The following is a 20,836-nucleotide window of genomic DNA, read 5'->3' on the forward strand; positions in this document are numbered from 1 at the left end:
GGTGACTCATGTAGACTCCCCCTCGCCATTCCAGAAGCCAGGTGGCTTCGTCTCCCGGGGTAGTGTGGGTTTCTTGCAGGAAGCACACAGCATACCTCTCGTCCCGAAGGACCGAGAGAGTCTGGAATCTGCGCTGTGACTCTATGCTGCCATTGATATTGAGGCTGCCTCTGGTTATCTCCATGCCGGAAGCGTTGTGCAACCACCACCAGTAAAGTTATGTTCATTTACAGTGAGGACGAGGGAGGGACACAGGAGTTCCTCGCCCTCACAAGGAGTGCCCCCAGGAGGATCGTGACTCGCTTTTGGTCATTCGCATTGAGCCCAGGCGCCTGGCGAGCATCGTGGGCAGACCAGTAGAACCTTCCAAAAGTGCTCCAGCTGTCGAGCGCCAGTTGGGCTCTATCCCAGCGACAAATTCCTGGAGTTCCTCGAGGGGGATGAGGGGGAGATCGGCAGGGGGCACCTGGGACTCGAAAATCTCACTGCAGACAGAGTCCCCGGTGTCCGCCACTGATCCCGAACCCTCCTCCGGGAGGTCGCCCTCGGTCACCAACCCCTCCCCCACCGAGAGGATGGGGGCTGGTCCGGCGCCGCCAACCGGCCTCGAACCCCTGGTGTCCCCACCACCTGGGTCACCGGCGGTACCTTCCTCGGCGCACCCCATCCCGGAACGCCCCGAGTTCGGGTCGTCGGGCAGCGGCGACTCGGGGCCCCGCTCCTCTCCCGACACCAGGACGCCTGGCTCCTCGGGGAAAAGTCATCCCCCAGGGCCAAGGCCCCCGGAAAAACAGTCAGGGCGGGAGGAGCGAGGATAACACCTTCCTCCACTCTGCCGCTCGGCAACCCAGTAAAGGGTCCTCTTTCATCGTCCGCACCGCGGCCTTCATCATTGTTATGGTCCTCCGCAGGGGCCAGAGGAGTTGAGGCAGCAGGAAGCCCTGCTGTAGCCCCTGGGGGTTCTGGTAGGTCCGGTCGCGGTGCGGGACAATTGGGGGGGTACCGTTGGTAAGACGCCTGGAGAGGGGCAGCGCTGCTGATGTATCTCTCCCCTCCAAGGACCGGCCCCTCTTCCCCAGAGAGACAGGGTGGAATGTATGATCCTTTCCCTCCCCGCCCGTCTTGGTGGTCATGGGGCCGGAGGCCCCTCCCCCCAGCCTTCCCCGGAATACGATTGGCTGAGGGGAAGGCAGGGGCGTGGCCAGGGTGGGGAGGGTTAACCGTGTCACTTCCTGCTCCGCCCCTTGTTTTTCAGGTGACGGCGGGGCGGGGCGGGGCCCAGAGACATGGTCGCTGCAGGAGATTGAGCAGCGGTGGATCCCCCCAGGTTCGTGCCAGGGTGTGGCTGGGTGGGGCGGGGCTCGGGCACCCCAGGGGCAGGCGTCGAAGTTCCAGGGGTTTCTCTATCGGGGTGGGTGTAGATGTGGGGTTGGTGGGGCTAGGATCAGGTACAGGTTTGGGTGTTTGTGGGTCAGGATTCCCGCGCCGGGGCGACACTGGCACGGCCGCAGGGGCATTGTTGTGCCGGGGCGGGGCAGGGCAGGTTATGGGCTCAGTGTCGGGGAAGGGGATAGGGTGGTCTCCCCGTGGGCCGGCCTGACGCGTTGCATCTTCTTCAGCGCCTTCTGGCCGGCTGGACGCTCACCCCCCTCCCTGCCGGAGGCTGGAGCATTGGATGCCTCCGGCTTTGCCTCTGGTGCTGGGGCTTGAGGTGTTGACTTAGAGGGAGGGGGAGTGGCTGTGGCGGCACCACCGTCAGTCGTCGGCATGGGCTGGGCAGCCTTCTGGGTGGGGCAGTTTTTCCTAATGTGCCCCACCTCGCAGCACAGGTGGCACCACACGCCATCCACTGTCCAGAAGGCGCGGTAGGCAGCTCCCTCGTGGAGGAGGGTGAACGAGCCCTCGGTGACCTCCTCCTGAGTCAGGCAAATAAACGCCTGGAAAAGAAGGAGTATACATGTCGGAGGGCAGGGTCCTTAAGACCGAGCAGGAGCAGTTGGACACCCGACCGGATCTCCCCCAAGGTGGTGAGGTGTGGAAGAAGGAGCTCATTTGAAAAGAAGGTCGGGACGTTGGAGATCACGACCCACTGGGCCGTAACCTCCAGAGGGTCGACGGGCAAATGTGTCCTGCCCACAGTGAGCCCCGTCTGCACGGCCAGGTGAACCGCCTACTCGGACTTAAGGAAGAATACGGCTTTCCTATACATTCGGGCCGCAGTGACGATGGCCAGTGGGCCGACCACACTAGCCATGGCCTTGCTGTAGACCCCGATGGTCATATTGGGGTGGAGATAGGCCTTTTCCCCCGGGCGTTTGGTCAGGTGCCAGAAGGGTGTTGATGTCGCAGACAGGGTTGGGACAGCTGAGCCTAAAGCAGCGGCTACCCCGGCGTAGGTGCGGCTGGGCCCCGCGACCTTCGGGCTCGCCATACTCTGGTGCTGGACGTGGAGTCGAGCCTCTGGCAGCAGCAGTGGTGGAGGTTGTGGGGAGAATCACAAGCAGTGTCGGTGGAGACCGGCCTCAGGCAACAACAGCGGTGGAGGCAGGCCTCAGGCAACAGTAGCAGTGGAGGCAGGCCTCTGGCAAGTCCTAGGCCGCAGCAGTGCGGGCTGACCTGTTGGGGAGGGTCACCAAAGCAAGTCCCAGGCAGCTCCAAAATTGAGTCCCAGGCAGCGGTGGTGGAGGCAGGCCTCAGGCAACCGGAGTGGTGGAAAGCCATCCTCTGGCATGTCCTGGGCAGTTCCTTGGTAGCAGCAGTGGGGGGCAGACCTGTTGGGGAGGGTCACCAAGGAAAGCCCAAGCCAGCAGTCGTGGTGGAGGTTGTAAGGAGGGGCCCAAGGCGAGTCCCAGGCAGTGGTGGTGGAAGCAGGCCTCAGGCAGCAGCAGCAGTGGAGGCAGGCCTCTGACAAGTCCTGGGCAGTTCCTTGGTTGCAGCAGTGGTGGTTGCAGGCCTGTTGGGGAGGGTCCCCAAGGCGAGTCCCAGGCAGCAGCAGTGGAGATGGGCCTCAGGCAACAGCAGCAGTGGTGGAGGTCCTGGGGAGGGGCCCCAAGGCAAATCCCAGGCAGCAGCAGTGAGGCAGGCCCCAAGCAGCAACAGGGAGTGTCCTTGCACGTGTTCACACACACAGTCACAGTCACACACTGATCCAATCTCCAAAAGGAAGAAAACACCCCAGTGGCCAGTCACAACTCCAGGGTATTGGTGGACACCGCGTGCTCCTTCTCCAAGGACACCCGGCCCCGTCAGCCTTTTTGATCTTTGAGGGTCGCTATTCTCTGGTTACTCTTTTGTCCTTAGCATATGTGTAGAATCTCTGGATTCCCGTTGAAACTATTTCCCAAAGCTATCTCATGTCCCCTTATTGCCCTCCTGGTTTCCCGCGAGTATACTTCTACTGCACCTGCACTCCAAGAGGGATTCACTCAAACCCCGTTGTCTGCACCTGCCATATTCCTCCTTCATTTTCTAGACCATAACGTCAATTTCTCAGGTCATGCAGCACTCCCTCCAGCTACCAGCCTTGACCTTAACAGGAACATACTGTCTGTGTACTCTCATTGTTGCAGGCCTATGGAGGCAATGTCAGATGAGGACACAGAAACAATCATTCTCAGTAAAGATGTCTTGTTGGGAAAGATAACAGCCTAAAGATAGATGGGTCGCCTGGCCCTGATGGAATGCATCCCAAGTGCTAAAAGAGATGACGGGAGGAAATAGCAAACGTGCTCGGGATAATTCACTAAATCTTGCTGTACTCTCGGATGGTTCCAACAGATTGGAAAGCTCCAAAGTTGTTTTTTTCTTTTTAAAACGGACCCGTTCACTTAAAGTCTGTCGTGGGGAAAATACTTGAATCTCTCAAGGAAGTAATAGTGAGATATCTGAGTAGGAACTGTCCCATTGAGCAGACGCAACATGGATTCATGAAAGGCAGGTCATGTTTAGCACATTTACTGGAATTATTTGAGGACATGATGCGTGTGTTGGAAAAGGTGGAACCGGTGGATGTGGTGTGTCTGGATTTCAAAGAGGTAACCGACAAGTTGCCACAATAAAGGCTGCTGAATAAGGTAAAGATGTACAGCATTATGGGTAATGTATTAGCATGGATACAGGATTAGTTAACCAACAAATAGTAATGAATGGTGATAAGTGGGTGTTTGGATTAGTGTTGGCACCACAATGTTTACAATTTAAACAAATGTTTTGGAGTTGAGCAAAAAGCGTACAGTGTCAGAGTTCACATTTGACACTAAGATGAGGTAGAGCAATGTGTGCAGAGACCACTGTCAGTCTGCACAGGGATACAGATAGGTTACGTGAGTGGGTCACGGTCTGGGAGATGGAGTACAATGTTGGGATATGTGAGGTCAACCATTTTGGTCAGACTAACAACAAACTGGATGATGAAATGGTGAAAACATGCAGCATGCTGCTGTGCAGAGGGAGCTGGGTGTCCTTGTACATGAATTACAGGAAATTGGTTTGCAGGTGCAGCAGGTAATTATGGCAGTGAAGGGAATATTGTCCTTCATTGCTAGAGGGATGGTTATGCTGTAGTTGTACAGGGTGCTGGGGAGGCCACACCTGGAGTACTGTGTACAGGTTTGGTCTCCTTACATTAGCAAGGATGTACTCGCACTGGAGGGAGTACAGTGGAGAGTCATTAGTTTGAGTTGGGAGTTGAGAGGGTTGGCGTATGTGGAGAGATTGAGTAGACTGGTACTCTATGGAATTTAGAAGAATGGGAGTTTGGATAGGAAAAATAAAATAATGGAAAAGAATAGATAAGATAGAAGCAGGGAGGTTATTTCCACTGGGGGCATGTGAAACTAGACAGCATAGCGTCAAAATAAGGGGGAGTAGTTTTAGGACTGGGTCAGGAGGAGCTTCTTCAGCTAAAGTGGTGTGAATCTGTGGAATTCCCTGCTGAGTGAAGTAATTGGGCTTCATCTTGAATGTCTCTAAGGCAAAAGGGAGATTTGTGAACAGAAAAGGAATTCATGGTTATGGTGAGGGAGCAGGAAAGTGGAGCGAGGCCATGAAAAGATCAATTCTGATCTTATTGAATGGGAGAGCAGGCTTGGGGGGCCAGATGGCCTACTCCTCTTCCTTACATTTCCACTATCCAATCGTTCCTTTACTGGGATTAGCCTCCCGCAAACAAATTTTGAAAGTCCAATTTAGAACATCAACTTTAGCATCTGGTCTATACTTTTCTAGAACTATTTGAAAACTAGTTGGATTATCTAATAATTCTATCAGCCCATCCCATCTACACTGACCCTCAGAGCCACCAACACTACCTCTGTAACATTACATTTCCCATGGCCAATACACCTAACCTGCACATCCTTGAACACCTATGGGCAATTCAACCTGAATAATCCACCCAATCTGCATATCTTTGGACAATGGGAGCAAACCAGAGAACCCGGAAGGAACCCACGCAGACAACCCCAATGAGGTGATCATCCCTCTCTTATCTCAGTTCCACCCAAAGAACTTCACCAGACGTACTCCCAGTATTATCCTCCCGAAGCACAACTATAATGCTATCCCTAATCAAAAACTCCACTCTCCATCCTCTCTTGTCCACCTTTCTATCCTTCCTATATCATCTATACCCGGAACATTAAGCTGCCAGTCCTAACCATTCTTGAGCCACGTTTCTGTAATATCCATGATATCTCAGTGCCATGTTTAAAACCATACCCTGAGCTCACCTACCTTCCATGTCAGGCCTCTTGCATTGAAATAAATGCAGTGTAACTGCTCAGTCCCACCTCGTTCTGTGCCTTGCCCTTGCCTACCTTGACTGCTTGACTTCTGCACTGTACCAGCCTCGGAATTACCTCTTTTTTTCACTATCTTTTTGTGTTTACCCCCTCTCCCTCTCTGGTTTAATGCTTCCCATGATCACTACCTAATCTCCCTGCCTAAATATTAGCCACCTTCCAATTCAGGGACAATCCATTCTTATGCAGGTCAACTCTACCCCAGAGGAGATTACAACGATTCACAAATGTGAATCTTTCTTCCCTGCACCAGCTTCTTAGCCACGCATCCTCCTCTGTAAGATGGACATTTTTCAAGATGTCACCATCTGTTTCCAAACATTCTCTATCTCCCATGTCCTTCTCCACAATAAACACTGTAGCAAAATACTCATTTAAGATCTCCCCCATCGCCTGCAGCTCTACACATAGGCTGCGTTGCTGATCTTTGAGTTGCCCGATTCTCTCTCTGGATAGCCTTTTGTTCTGAACGTATTTATAAAAGCCCTTTGGACTATCCTTAAAACTACTTGCCAAAGCTATCTTCTGTCCGCTTTTTTGCCCTCCTGATTTCCCTCTTAAGTATATACCTTCTGCCTTAATACTCAAAGACTTTATTGGATTTTGGATTGGAATAAATGCAAAATATTACACCTTGATAAAAACAAACGCGTGCAGGACTTACACTAATTAAAAGTAGGGCCTCGAGTAGTAAAATGGAACAAGGAGACCGAGGGGTTCTGTTTTTTGAAGTCTGTGTCACATGTAGACAGGATGGTTCAGAAGGTGTTTAGCACACTTACCTTCATTGTTCAGACCTTTGAGTAGAGGGATTCGCTTTGATGGGGTTGTACAGGTTGTTGATGAAGGCTGTTCTGTAATAGTGTGCCCAGTTCTGATTGTGCTGTTATAGGAAGGATATTAATAAATTGGAGTGGGTTCAGAACAGATTTACTAGGGTGTAGATGGGAATGGACGATTGTGTAATAAGGAGAGGCTGGGACATTTTTCACTCCCGCATAGGAGGTTGAGGGGTGACCTTTTTAGAGGTTTATAAATCCATGAAGAGTGCAGGTAAGGTGAATGGCCGGGGGAAGAGGGGAATTCAAGACTCGGGTGCATACATTTTGAGGAGATGAGAAAGGTTTGAAAAAACACATTTGGGATGTTTTAAGTTTTACCCATGTAGAATGAACTTCCAGAGGAAGTGGTAGCTGTGAATACAATTGTAATATTTAAAAGACATTTGGATAAGTACATAAATAGGAAATACTTGGATGAATGTGGGCCAAGCAAAGGCAGGTGAAATGATGGTCAACATGGATTGGTTAGACCACAGCGTCGGTTTCCTCAGAATTTTATAATTTTTTGACTCTAACTCTCGCTATCTCTGTGATCATCTCCATCCTCACAACTCTCCCGATCAATGTCATCTCATCCAGCCTTACAACTTTTCCTTCTCCGTATAATTCTTCTCCAGCCTCAGAACGCTCCCTATCTCTAATCTCCTCCAGTTTCTCAAATCTCTGCTATATGTACCTTTCCTTAATTCCAGCATTGAGGATACCCTCATTCACTCTGGTTGGAGGACAAACTGGCATCGCCTTGTCCTCCAACCGCACCTTCTGCCCCCTATTGGCCTGTGCTGACATCAATCACCCGAGGGCCATTCGCTGCTTTTTCTGCTGTTTGTCAGGTACGAGGGGAAGGGTTCATTCCTGTTTCTCCCAATGTCAGGCAATAACAACAACTACCTACATTGTATGGAGCCTTTCACATTGACAAATCTCCTAAAGTGCTTCACGAATGATGGAAATGTTGATTAAACAGAAGTATTTTAAGATACAAAATGAAAAGGAGGACAGAGGGAGTTAGGGAGGATATTGCAGAGACTTGTGCCCTCTGCAGCTCCAATCATGGAGTGATGTAGGTGGGGAACAGCTTACAATGGATACAGTTAGTGGCTAACCATAGGTTAACAACCTCATGTCCTGGCCCCCCGACCCCACACACCAGGCCTTGTTCTCACAGCCTGTCATTACACACTAGTTATGGTTAGCCACTAACAGCCCCAATTAACAGCTATTCACACTCCCAGCGAGATAGATATCTACTCCTTTATCCAACTGTCCTTCTTGTTCTAACCCCACCTATCCTTTATTCCTTACATCCTCCCCCCACCCTACCTTCTGCATATAAACTGACTTTTTTTTCTGAGGAACAGTCACCGGATCTGACACTTTAACTCTGATTTCTCTTCACGGCTGCTGTTATGCCTGCTGACATTTTCACGAGCCTCTTGGTTGTTGTTACTGATTTACGGCATCCGTAGTTCTTTTAGTTTTAATTTACCAGGAGTTTTTAATTCAGGTCTGGCAGTCTCTGCTGTCTGTCACCCCCTACAGTGACACTGCACCTGCACAGCTCATGGTAATGTGTCGTTTTGCTGGCTACGCCTCTTATTCACTCCCATTTGCTGGAGGACCACACTAACTCACCTCCTATTGGTCGGTGAGTTGCCCTCAATCAGCCGGGCCTCATTGTGAGGTGAGTGGTGGGCTCCCCCCCTCTCTCTGCCCTGGGATGAGCTTATTCATTCACAGTGAATGGGGTAGGATCACAGAGCACAGGGGCTGGGGGCTATTCAGCCTATTGGGGTTGTACTCTCTCCCACTGGAGATGCTGCAAATCTGTCCCAATTCCCCTCACGTTTTCCCACAGCCTCCCAAGTCTCCCGTTAAAAAGTAAAATTGCAAATCTGTTTGGGAATAACTGCTGATTCTGTGTCCACCTGCTGTTCAGACTGTTCCAGATGCTCAGAATGTACTGAGTATAGGTCATGTATTCACCTTGCATTATTTGCCAATTCGCTTAAATTAGTTACGAAAATTGAGACATTGTTAACAATTCCATCTCTCTTCAAATTAAATAATATCGGAAACAAATGTACCCCTCGTCAAAATCACTACTAAACCTTTTCAAATCCAAGGAGAATTATCTGTGCTGAGATGTACAGCACATAAACAATGGTCTAATTCGCCCATACCAACAAGGAATCCTAAACTAATGGAGTTCCATTTGCCAACTATTGGTCAGAATGCCTCGAAATCCTTCCTATTCAAGTACCCAATCGGATGCCTTTTCAGTTTTGTAAATATATCAGCCTCCACTACTTCATCTGGCAGCTCATTCCATACATTCACCACGCTCAGCTTGAAAACGTTACACCTTAGATCGCTTTTAAATCTTTGCCCTCTCAACTTAAACCCACATGGTCTTGATTTGGATCCACCTAACCTGGGGAGAAAAAGACTTTGGTTGTTCACCGCATCCATGTCCCTCATGATTTTATAAAGCTCCCAAAAGTCACTTCTCAGTCTTTGACAATCCAGTGAAAATAGCCCCAGCCTATTCAGCCTCTCCCTGTAGCCCAAATCCTCCAACCATAGCAAAGTCTTTGTAAATCTTGTCTGAACAATTTCAAGTTTTACAACATCCTTCCCAGAACAGGGAAATTCGAATTGAAAACAGAATTCCTGAAATGGCTTAATCAATGTCCTGTCCAGCCACAATATGACGTCCCAGCTTCTGTATCCAATGCATTGACCAGTAAATATAAGCGTACCAAACGCCACCTTCACTAACCTGTCTACCTGTGACTTTACTTTCAACAAAAAATGAACCTGCAGTCCAAGGTCTATTTGTTCAGCAACAATCCCCAGAACCTTACGATTAAGTGCATTAAGTCCTGCCCTGATTTGCCTTTCCAAAATGCATCAGCTCACATTTGTCTAAATTGAACTCCGTCTGCCATTTCTTATTCCAACGGCCCATCTGATCAAGATCCTGTTGTATTCTGAACTAACTTTCTTCACTGTCCATTACATCTCCAATTTTGTTGTTTTACGTAAAACTACCTCATATATACACATCCAAGTCATTTATTTAATGATCCAAATATCCATTCCCAAAGCACGCTGCTTCTCACAGGCTTCCAGTCCAGAAATCAACCCTCCATCACCACCCTCTGTCTTCTACCTACAAGCCAGTTTTGTATCCAAATGGCTAGTTCTCTCTGCATTCCATGTTATCTAACCTTGCTAGCCAGTCTGCTTTGTGGAACCTTGTTCAATGCCCATATAGACAACGACCACAGCCTGTCTTCATCAATCTTCCGATCACTTCAAACAAAACTCAATCAAGTTAGAGAGAGACAAATTCAAATGCGCAAAGCCATGTTGACGATCCCTAATCATTCCTTGTCTTTCCAAACACATGTAAATCCTGTCCCTCAGAATCCCTTCCAACAACTTGCCTGCCACTGACTTCAGGCTGACTGTTCTCTTGTTCGCTGACCTTTCCTTACCACCTTTTAAAATAATGGCACCTATCTTCCAGTACTTCACCTGTCACAAGCGATGATATAAATCCTTCAGGGACGGGCACAGCCATCACTTCCCTAGCATTCCACAAATTGTTGGAATACACCTGATCATGATCCAGGGATTTATCCACCTTGATGCAATTTGCACCATCCAGTACCACTTCCGCTGTAACATGGACACTTTTCAAGTTATCACTGTTTATTTCTCCAAACTCTCTCGTTTCCATATCCTTCCCCAGTTAAAAAAAGACATGAGATACTAGAATAGAATAGTCTCTCCCACCTCCTGTTGTTCCATAGATGGCCTTGTTGATCTTTAAGGGGCCCTATTCTCTGTCTGGTTATTCTTTTATCCTTGATGTATTTGTAGAATTTCTTTGGATTCTCTTTAAATCATTTCCTGAAACTATTCCATCTCTCCTTTTTGCCCTCCTGCTTTGCCTTGAGTATACTCCGGTAAAAACATGATTCTGTACTCCCAATTCCTCCGCCTCTGCCATATCTGCTCCCAGGAGAAGCAATTGCATTCCAGGACAGCCCAGAAATTTTTACAATTTCAAGGACCGCAATTTCCCTCACATTTGATCAGCAATGCCCTCCAATGCGTATCCTCCACTTTCCACACCTCTGCCTTTATACCACCCCTCCCAACTACAATAAGAATATAATCCACTGATCCTCACCTTCCTCCCCACTAATGCCCAGATACAGCACATTAATCTCTACCATTTCCGCTACTTAGCCAGACGCCACCACCAGGGTCATTCCCTCCCCAGCCCTATTTGTGTTCCGCAGAGACCATTATTTGCTGTGATGCCCTCATTAGGTCCAAGGCCCCCCAACAACCAAACCTTCACCCTCCCTTACTGCCAGGGGAGCAGTAAAACATGCACCCTCACCTCTGTCCAATGCCCCAAAGTATCTTTTCACATCAGGCAGAGATTGTCCTGCACATCCAAACACCACACTTACTGCATCTGCATACCATGGGCAAATTAACATGGGGATTGCAGCGAATCTGCACATCTTTGGATTGTGGGAGGAAACCCACACAGACACTGGGAGAATGTGCAAATTCCGCACAAACAGTCACCTGGGGCTGAAGTCAAACCCATGTCCCTGGTGCTGAGGCAGCAGCGCTAACCACTGAGCCACAATACTGTGGGATCTTTGGTTCTGATGTGCTGCGCTACTGATACCTCAGTCAGTCGCCCTGCCTTATTTCCTAAGAGAAGAGGTGGTGATGGCCTTGTGATATTATCGTGAGCCAGTTAATCCAGAGACCCAGATAACCATCAGGGGACCTGGGTTTGAATCCAGTCACGGCAGTGAGTGGAATGTGAATTCAATAAAAATCTGGAATTAAGAATCTAATGACGACAATGAATCTATTGTCAATTGTTGGAAAAACCCACCTGGATCAATAATGTCCTTAAGGGAAGGAATTTGCCGTCCTGACCTGGTATGGCCTACAGGTGACTCCAGACCCACAGCAATGTGGTTGACTCTTAACTGCCCCCTGGGCCCAGCCAGTGAGACCCTCATCCTGTGAATGAACAAAAAAAAGGTCAAGTCTTGTATACAACCATACTATTCTTACAGAGAGCAGTGATCTCCTGGGAAATTTGCTTCTCAGTTTCCCGCTGATTATTGGGGAAGGGGGTGGTGGGGAGGTGTCGATAGTACAATCCAAATAAGGTAATCATTAATTTCTAATTTCTCAGTTCCCTGGATATATTCCCAGGAATACCCTCCTGAAGCCCAACCATAATGTTATCCCTCATCAAAACAACCTCTCCCCCTGCTCTGTTGCCCATTTCTATACTTGTTATAGCATCTAAACCCTGGAACATTAAGCTGCTAATCTATCCATCCCTGAGTGATGCCTCTGTAATTGCTGTAATATCCCAGAGCTATATTCAAACCCAAAACCTGAGATCATCTGTCTGACCTGTCGGGCCTCTTGCATTGAAGCAAATGCAGTGTAATTGCTCCGTCCTACCTCACTCTGTGCCTTGCCCTTGCCTGTCTTGACTGATTGACTTCTGAACTGTAGCAGCCTCAGACTTAGCTCTTTCCTCACGCTCACTTTGGGTTTACCACCCACTCCCTCACCGGTTTAATGCCTCCCGAGTAGCACTAACAAATCTTCCATTCTAACGCAGGTACTATCCAGCCTTATTATGCAGATCAATAATACCCAACAAGAGATCCAATGACCCAAAAATGTGAATCCTTCTCCCCTACACCAGATCCTTCGCCACGCATTTATCTGCTCTATCCTGCTGTCCCCAGCATGTGGCATAGAGGAAAATCCATATATTTCTATCCTTGAGGACCTACCTTTTACTCTCCAACCTAATTTCCCATATTCTCTCATCAGGACCTCATCCTTTTCTATTCCTATGTCATTGGTACCAATGTACAACGGCATCCCCTCACAGCAATATCTACCCTTTGAGAATATTCCGCTCCCTCTCTGAGACATCCTTGACCCTGGCACCAGGGAGGCACCAGGGCTTTTGCCCGAAACGTCGATTTCGAAGCTACTTGGATGCTGCCTGAACTGCTGTGCTCTTCCAGCACCACTAATCCAGAATCTGGTATCCAGTATCTGGTTTCCAGCGTCTGTAGTCATTGTTTTTACCAGGGAGGCACCACCCCATTCTGATGTCTCACTGTCAGCTGCAGAAACAGCAGTCTGTGCCCGACTAGAGAGTCCCCTATCACCATCGATCGTGTGGAAATGGATACACCTCATATTACGTTAGAGCCAGTCTCAGTACCAGTAACTTGGCTGCCTCTGCTACATTCCCCGAGTGTCTGTGACCCCCTACATTTTCCAAAGCAGTATATTTGTTTGAGAGTGGTATAGACAGAGGAGACTCTTGCACTACCTGCTTCCCTCTCCTACCTTTCCTGGAGGTATCCCATCTACCTGACTGTATCTGCAGTGTTTCTCCCTGAAACAGCCACCGATCACTCTTACTAGCTCCTGTGAATGCCTCACTGCCTTTTACTGTCGCTCCAACAGATCTATGCGATCGATAGGATATGCAACCAACTTAGTGCAGACATCATCATCAGGATCATTGAAATGCTCCCTAGTCTCAGACATCTGACAGGAAAGGCACATCATTCAAAGAATGGCTATCTCTACACCTTAACATATTACAGACCCAAAAAAGGCACATTCTTACTGCTCGACAAAATACTGCCCTAGAATAACTTAATACCTGTGTTTTATATTTTCAAAAATTAATAAAGAGACTGTCAAACATATTAACGTGAAGCCCTCACCTTACTCGCTATTGTAGATTTATGAAAACAAAACAGACAAAGATTTATCTTTGAAGAGAATGAAACCCACTGAGTTGATCCCCAGACATGAGTCATTGGAGAGTGAGATGTCTCTGAAGTCAGCTGTGAAATGTCATTGTTTGTTTCTCTTTTCTGCCCGATTTCCAGGGAGGTTAATATCTTCACAGCCAGTCAGCTGGGAGAGTTCCATGCTCCATCTTATTCACTGGGATTTGCTTCCAGCCTCACAACCCTTCCTAATGAGCTCTGAGCAGATTATTAGCTGAGGTTGGGGTTCTGGATGTCTGTTTGCACGCTGAGCTGGAAGGTCCATGTTGAGGGATGTCGTCACCATACTAGGTAACATCTTGAGTACGCCTCCGGATAAAGCTATCTCTTTGATCCCCCTCCAGACTCAGAAATTACATGTCTGTGGTATCACACTTTTTATTTAATTAATTTCTTGTTCATTTATCTCGAAAATTGTTTTTAAAAACTCAAAAAAGGGCGATTTGTTTCCTTTTGAAGAAGTCTTTGGAGATGTCTCAGTTCATTTCCTCAAACGACAAGCATAGAAGGAGAGATTTCATTTTTAGCATTACTATAAGGGGAGGCGATCGCCGATGAGGTATTGTCACTGGAGGAGTAATCTGGAGACCCAGGTAATGTTCTGGGGACCCTGGCTTAACTCCCACCATGGCAAATGTTGGCAATTCAATTCAATAAAATCTGGAATGAAAACTGTAATGATGGCCATGAAACCATGGTCGATTGTTAGAAAAAAACCCATCTGATTCACTAAAGTTCTTAAGGGAAGGAAACTGCCATCCTTACCTGGTCTGACCTGCACGTGACTCCAGAACAACAGTAATGCGGTTGAAACTCACTGCTCTCTTGGTAATTAGGGATAGGCAATGAATGGTGGCCTTGTCAGTAATACCCACATCCTCTGTTTGAACACATAAGGAAAACTCGACATCGTGGAGGACAGCCTTATTTAGACAAAATATGCTAACAGAGGTTTTCAAACAAACAAAATGTCACCTTGTTCGATGGCACTATAGACACTGCAATAATCAGTGGGAACTTGAGGAATAATGTACAGAGAGATAATTGATATATAGCAGAATAATACGGTTCTAATAGTAGGTAATTAAATTTTCTGAACAATGACTGGGACTAATATAGTGTGAAAGATTTAGTTGTTGAAGAGTTTGTTAAATGAGTTCGAGAATATTTTTTTTATCAATATGTAAATACTTTTATCAGAGAACGAGCAAACATGACTTTTTACTGGGGTAATAAGACAGGGCAAGTGCCTGAAGTGATAGGTGTGGAACGCTTTGGGTGGGAGGAAACTGTCGGCTCCTTGTGGAAACGTTTGTATAATCAATAATGACGGGTTAGGTGTCTGATGACTCCAGAGTGGCTAATGTTGTACCTTTGTCTGTGAAGGGATATAAGGAGAAGCCTGGGAACATTAGGCTTCAGAGTCTGACTTCAGTGATGGGTAAGTTGCTGCAGGTGATTCTGAAGGACAGGATTTACCTGTATTTGGAGAGATATGGAACGATTACTGACAGTCAGCATTGAAACAGTAGCGAGAGAGTAATAGTGGAGGGTTGTTTTTCAGACTGAAGGCCTGTGACCAGCGGTGTTCCCCAGGGATCAGTGCTGGGTCCACTTTTGTTTGCCATTCATATGAATGATTTAAATGAGAAAATAGGAAGTTTGGTTTGTAAGATTGCGGATGACACTAAAGGTGGTGTTAAAGTGGACAGCAACAAAGGTTATATACGATTCCAAAGTGGTCCTGATCAATTGGGTGGATGGCTGAAAAGTGACAGATGGAGTTTAATCTGAATAAATGAAAGATATTAGATTTTCATAAAACAAAAAAGGGTAGGACATCGAAGTCGGGCCTTGAGAAGTGATATAGAACAAAGTGACCTAGGGGTTCAGGGCTTTGATGTTTGTGTCACATGTAGGTTAGGCATATGTACTTAGCATATTTGCCTTCATTGCTCAGACTTTTGAGCGCAGGAATTGGGACGTTATGTTGAGGCTGTACAGGATGTTGATGAGGGCTCTTCTGGAATACTGGACCTAGTTCTGGTTGCGCTGTTATAGGAAGGATATCATTAAATTGGAGCGGTTTAACAAGAGATTTACCAGGGTGGTGATGGTAGTGGATGGTTTCTATTATAAGAAGAGGCTGGACAGGCTGAACCTTTTTTCACTGGAGTGAAGGAGCTTGAAGGGTGACCTTATTAGAGGTTTATAAAATCATGAGACGTCTAGGTAATGTGAACAGCAGGTGCCCGTTCCAGGAGGGGACGCGATTCAAGAGAGGGCTTCATAATTTTACAGGTGAGGGGAGAAAAGGCTTTAAAAGACATTAGAGAATTTTTATTAAGTTTTTACTCCGGGTTGGTTAAATTGTTGAATTAACCTCCAGAGGTGTTGTAGCTGTGAATGCAATTACAACTGCTGGGGAGCACGGTGGCTCAGCGGTTCGCAATGCCACCTCATAGCGCCAGGGACTCGGGTTCAATTGCAGCCTCCAGCGACTGTCTGTTTGGACTTTGCACATTCTCCCCGGGTCTGTGTGGGTATCTTCCCACAAGTAAGTTGACCATGCTAAATTGCCCACACTGTTCCGGGATGAGTACGTTTTGTTACATTAGTGTGGCGTAAACATAGGAGAATAGGTCTGGGTGGATTTGTTGTGTAATGACTAGTGGAGTGCCACAAGGATCGGTGCTGGGTACTCTACTTTTTCTCATTTACATAAATGATTTTGATGTGAGCCTAAGAGGTACAGTTAGTAAGTTTGCAGATGACACCAAAATTGGAGGTGTGGTGGACAGCGAAGAACGCTACCTCAGAGTAAAATAGGATCTTGACCAGATGGGTCAATGGGCTGCGAAGTGGCAGATGGAGTTTCATTCATATAAATGCGAGTTTCTGCAATTTGGGAAAGCAAATCTTAGCAGGACTTATACACTTAATGGTAAGGTCCTAGGGTGTGTTGCTGAACAAAGAGACCTTGGAGTGCAAGTTCATAGCACCTTGAAAGTGGAGTCGCAGGTAGATAGGATAGTTAAGAAGGCATTTGGTATGTTTTCTTTTATTGTTCAGAGTACCGAGTAGAGGGGTTGGGAGGTCATGTTGCAGCTGTACAGGACATTGGTTACGCCACTGTTGGAATATTGCGTGTAATTCTGGTCTCCTTCCTATCGGAAAGATGTTGTGAAACTTGAAATGGTTCAGAAAACATTTACACGGATGTTGCCAGGGTTGGAGGATTTGAGCTATAGGGAGAGGCTGTTTTCCCTGGAACGTCGGATGTTGAGCGGTGACCTTATAGAGGTTTACAAAATTGTGAGGGACATGAATAGGGTGAATAGGCAAAGTCTTTTACCTGGGGTCGGGGAGTCCAGAACTAGAGGGCAAAGGTTTAGAGTGAGAGGGGAAACATATAAAAGAGACCGAAGGGGCAACTTTTTCAAGCAGAGGGTGGTGTGTGCATGGAATGAGCTGCCAGAGGAATTGGTGGAGGCTGGAACAATGCAACAGTTAAGAGGCATTTGGATGGATATATGAATAGGAAGGGATTGGAAAGATATGGGTCGGGTGCTGGCGGGTGGGACTAGATTGGGTTGGGATATCTGGGCGGCATGGATGTGTTGGACTGAAGGGTCTGTTTCCATGCTGTATATCTCTCTGACTCTGACTCTAAATGGCCTGTTTCCTCACTGCAGTGATTCTACGAGGCAGTCATTTGGACAAGTACACAATAGGAAATGTTTGGATGCATGTGGACAAAGGAAAGGCAGGTGAGATTAACTCGGTTTGGAATTATGGTCGACATGGATTGATTGGACCACAAGGTTTGTTTCCGTGTTATGTAATATTACGACTCTAATTCTTACTATCTCTACATTCCTCCCTCTTCACAACTCTCCCTATCATTGTCACCTCATCCAGCCTCACAACTCTTCCTTATCTGTAATAATTCCTAGACAACCTCAGAACCCTCGCTAACTGTAATCCCCTCCAGTCTCTCAAAGCTCTGCTGCATGTGCCTTTCTTTGATTCCAGCCATTGGGATACCTTATTTTTATTTCTCACTTGATGACGGCCCTTTCAGATTCCTGCGCCGGGCTCCAGAATTTCCTTCTAAACCTCTCCATCTCACTTTCCTCCCAAACACATTGACCAATCATGTGTATTTTATTCTAATATCACCTTTTCTGACCTGGTTTCAAATGTGGCCTGCCATATTTCTATATTAAGTGTCCAGAGGTTTACAGCACAGAAAAAAAGACTCTGTGGGCCATTCAGTTTGTGCCAGTAAACAAAACTACCTCCTAACTACCCTAATCCATTTTCCAATATTTGGGCAATCGCGTTTTCTGTCTTGGCATAGCAAGTGTGCACCGAAATATGTCTTAAATGCTATTGGAACTTCTGTGTCTCCCACCCTTAGAGAAAGTGAGGTTTAGTGCATCTGTTGCTCGATGATGACATCATCCACAGGAACACAGAACAGCTGAGTCTGTGCAAAGCAGAGATCGTCCACACATTGGGAAGTATGGCAGTGTCCCTGAGAGGGGGCACAGGAGATTTATCAGGATAGTTCAAGGAATGGGGGATTTTCGTAGTGTTTTGGATTTTTTTACATTATTCATTGGTATGATATAGGTGTTGCTGATACATAGAGAATGTCAATCTACAATAGATGGACTCTCCTTCTCAACCTCTCCTCTTGTCTGGGTTGTAGTAACCTTCAGGTTAAACCATCACCAGCCATCTCTCCCTAATGAGAGAGCCCTAGTGGTTTGGTAGAACAATGCTGACTTTACCTTTTGCACAGTGATACAACTGTGACCGGTGGCAAGGCGGGGTGGGGGGCGGCTTGGGTGGGGGGGTGCAAGAGGGAATGCTGAAGATGGTGGATGGAACACCACACAGGCACAGTGCTTTGTCCTGGAGGATGTTCACTTCCTTTAATATTGTTGGGGGCTGCATTGATGCAGGCGAGTGGAGAATGTTCCAACACAATCCAGATGTGTGCCATATAGAGAGCAACAGACATTGGGGAATCAGAGGTTTGGGGAAACTGATTGTTCTCCTTGTAGCAAAGGAAATTGATGAGAGCTGTGACAGAGGGGTTTACAAACGTTATACGTTATAATAATGAACCTTACACCCATCAGCTCATTATACAATGATTACAGGACACACTAAAGGGTTGGGGAGATACAAAAGAAAACTTTTATGCAGCAAATGGGATTCAGATGGAATACAATACTCACACACAATGCGAATATACAGGTCCTGATGAATTGACTAATTCTGTCAGGGGTTGGCGTTACAATTACTGAGATTACCTTCTGAATGCCCACCTGTAATTTCCTATAATAAAAGTTTATAAAATCCATCACAATCAGTTCAGGTTAGAAACTCACACTATCCCCTCCTCCTAGCCCAGGATGACTGTACACATTACCCCTTGTGGAGACCAATTCAGGGGGAAATTTATGTGAGTTTCTATGAGTTTCCACCTTGGGACTTCATTTGAGTGAACAGGGCAGATCTTTGATACACAGGACAGAATGTTCCAAGAGTCAGTGAGATGCGGAGAGCAGGATTTGCTTCCTTTTCTTTCCTTCTGTGCTGCTACTGTGCCTCATCAATAAGTCATGGGGTGTAAAAGGCTCATGCACCTTGATGGGCAAGTTGTCTCCATTCTGACCAATGGGCAGCAAGCTCATCCCAGTCATTCCACAGAGTATCACTAAAAACAGAACAACTTTGCATGCTTCCCACTGTCCAGTGCTACCAGGAAACGTTTAGAAGAATGGGGGGCGGGGGGGGGGTGGGGGGGGAGAACCTTCTGTATAGCTCTGAGAGGACCGTGAAGAGAAAGAGCGATGCACAGGAGAAGCAGGCAACAGGTTTCCAGATGGAGTATAATTTGGGAAAATGGCAAGTTGTTCATTTTGGAGGAGATAATAAAAGAACCGAGTACTGATCACATGGTGGAAACTGTAGAAAGCTGCATCACAAAGGGACCGGGGGGTAATTGTGCAGGAAACACAGAAAGCGAGCCCACAGTTACAACAGGGAATCAGGAAGGGGAATGGACTGTTTTGTTTCCAAGGTTTTCAGTATGAGAGTTTGGAGTATATACCTGAGAGTAACGTGAGGAAATGTTGGTGAGACCACCATATCTGGAGTAATGGGAGCAGTTTTGGTCCCTTTATATAAGGAAATATCACTTTATTGGAGGCATTTCAGGGAAGATTCACTGAGATGATCCCTGGTTTGCAGGAATTATTACTTAAGCAAAGGCTGAACAGGTTGAGACTCTACTCACTGGATTCTGGAGAAGGAGAGGTGATATCGTTGAAACATATGGGATTCCTGAGGGGTTTGACAGAATAAATACTGAGAGATTGTGTCTGAGGGTAAATACTGAGAGGTGAGTCTTGAACCAGATTCTGTGCCAGTCATGGAATCAAAGGTTCTGCTTCAGATTTACCAAGTTTAAGGCAACACATACACGGATAACTGGTTTCAGTAGCAATGGAGCTGGGGTGAGGTGGAGACAAGCAAAATTTTAGAGACTAGAATTCCTGGTGTTCGTGGTTGCATAGGTATCTGATCAGAATGCCACCTTGGGGTCAGATATGACAGCAATATTGTGAAGAGTGTATTGCTTCCTCAGACATTCCCCAGTGAGAGGGAGGGTCTCAGCAGTAAGGGAAAGGTATTTGTCATAGCACCTGAAGGCAATGGGTTTAACCATTACAATGTTTCATTGGAGGAAATTTCTGCGAATCGAGTAGTGGAAGAGAGGTATGCAGTTTGATAACTGAGTAACAGTGGAGCAATGAAGAGGGATGATGAGGAGGTAGAGCTGGGTATTGTCAGTGTACGTGTGAAACCTAACACCGTGCTTTTGGATGATGTCACCTTCTGGCAGTATGTAGGAGGGGACAAGGATAGAGGTACACCAAATGCAATGAATTCACAGAGGAAAGGGAGAATGGAGATGGAGCAGTATTTTCCAACAACGGTGAGGTCAAATATTAGTTTTTAGCAGAATGGATGAGAAGGACATAACCAGAAAAGACAGACAGACAGAACAATTAACAATGTCTGTGAATTGGCGAGGGGAAGTGACGAGGATGAGAAGGAAATATTGAATGATGGTGCAGGCTCGAAGGGCAGAATAGCCTCCTCCTGCATCTATTGTCTATTGTCTATTGTCTATTGAAACAGAGTTGTGATGTCTGTAATTTAGAGAGACTAGAGTAAAGGATCAAGATAAAGCATAAAGCTCTGATAACGCTTGACAAGA

The sequence above is a fragment of the Chiloscyllium punctatum genome, chromosome 17 (assembly GCF_047496795.1).
Source record: "Chiloscyllium punctatum isolate Juve2018m chromosome 17, sChiPun1.3, whole genome shotgun sequence".
Lineage (NCBI taxonomy): Eukaryota > Metazoa > Chordata > Chondrichthyes > Orectolobiformes > Hemiscylliidae > Chiloscyllium > Chiloscyllium punctatum.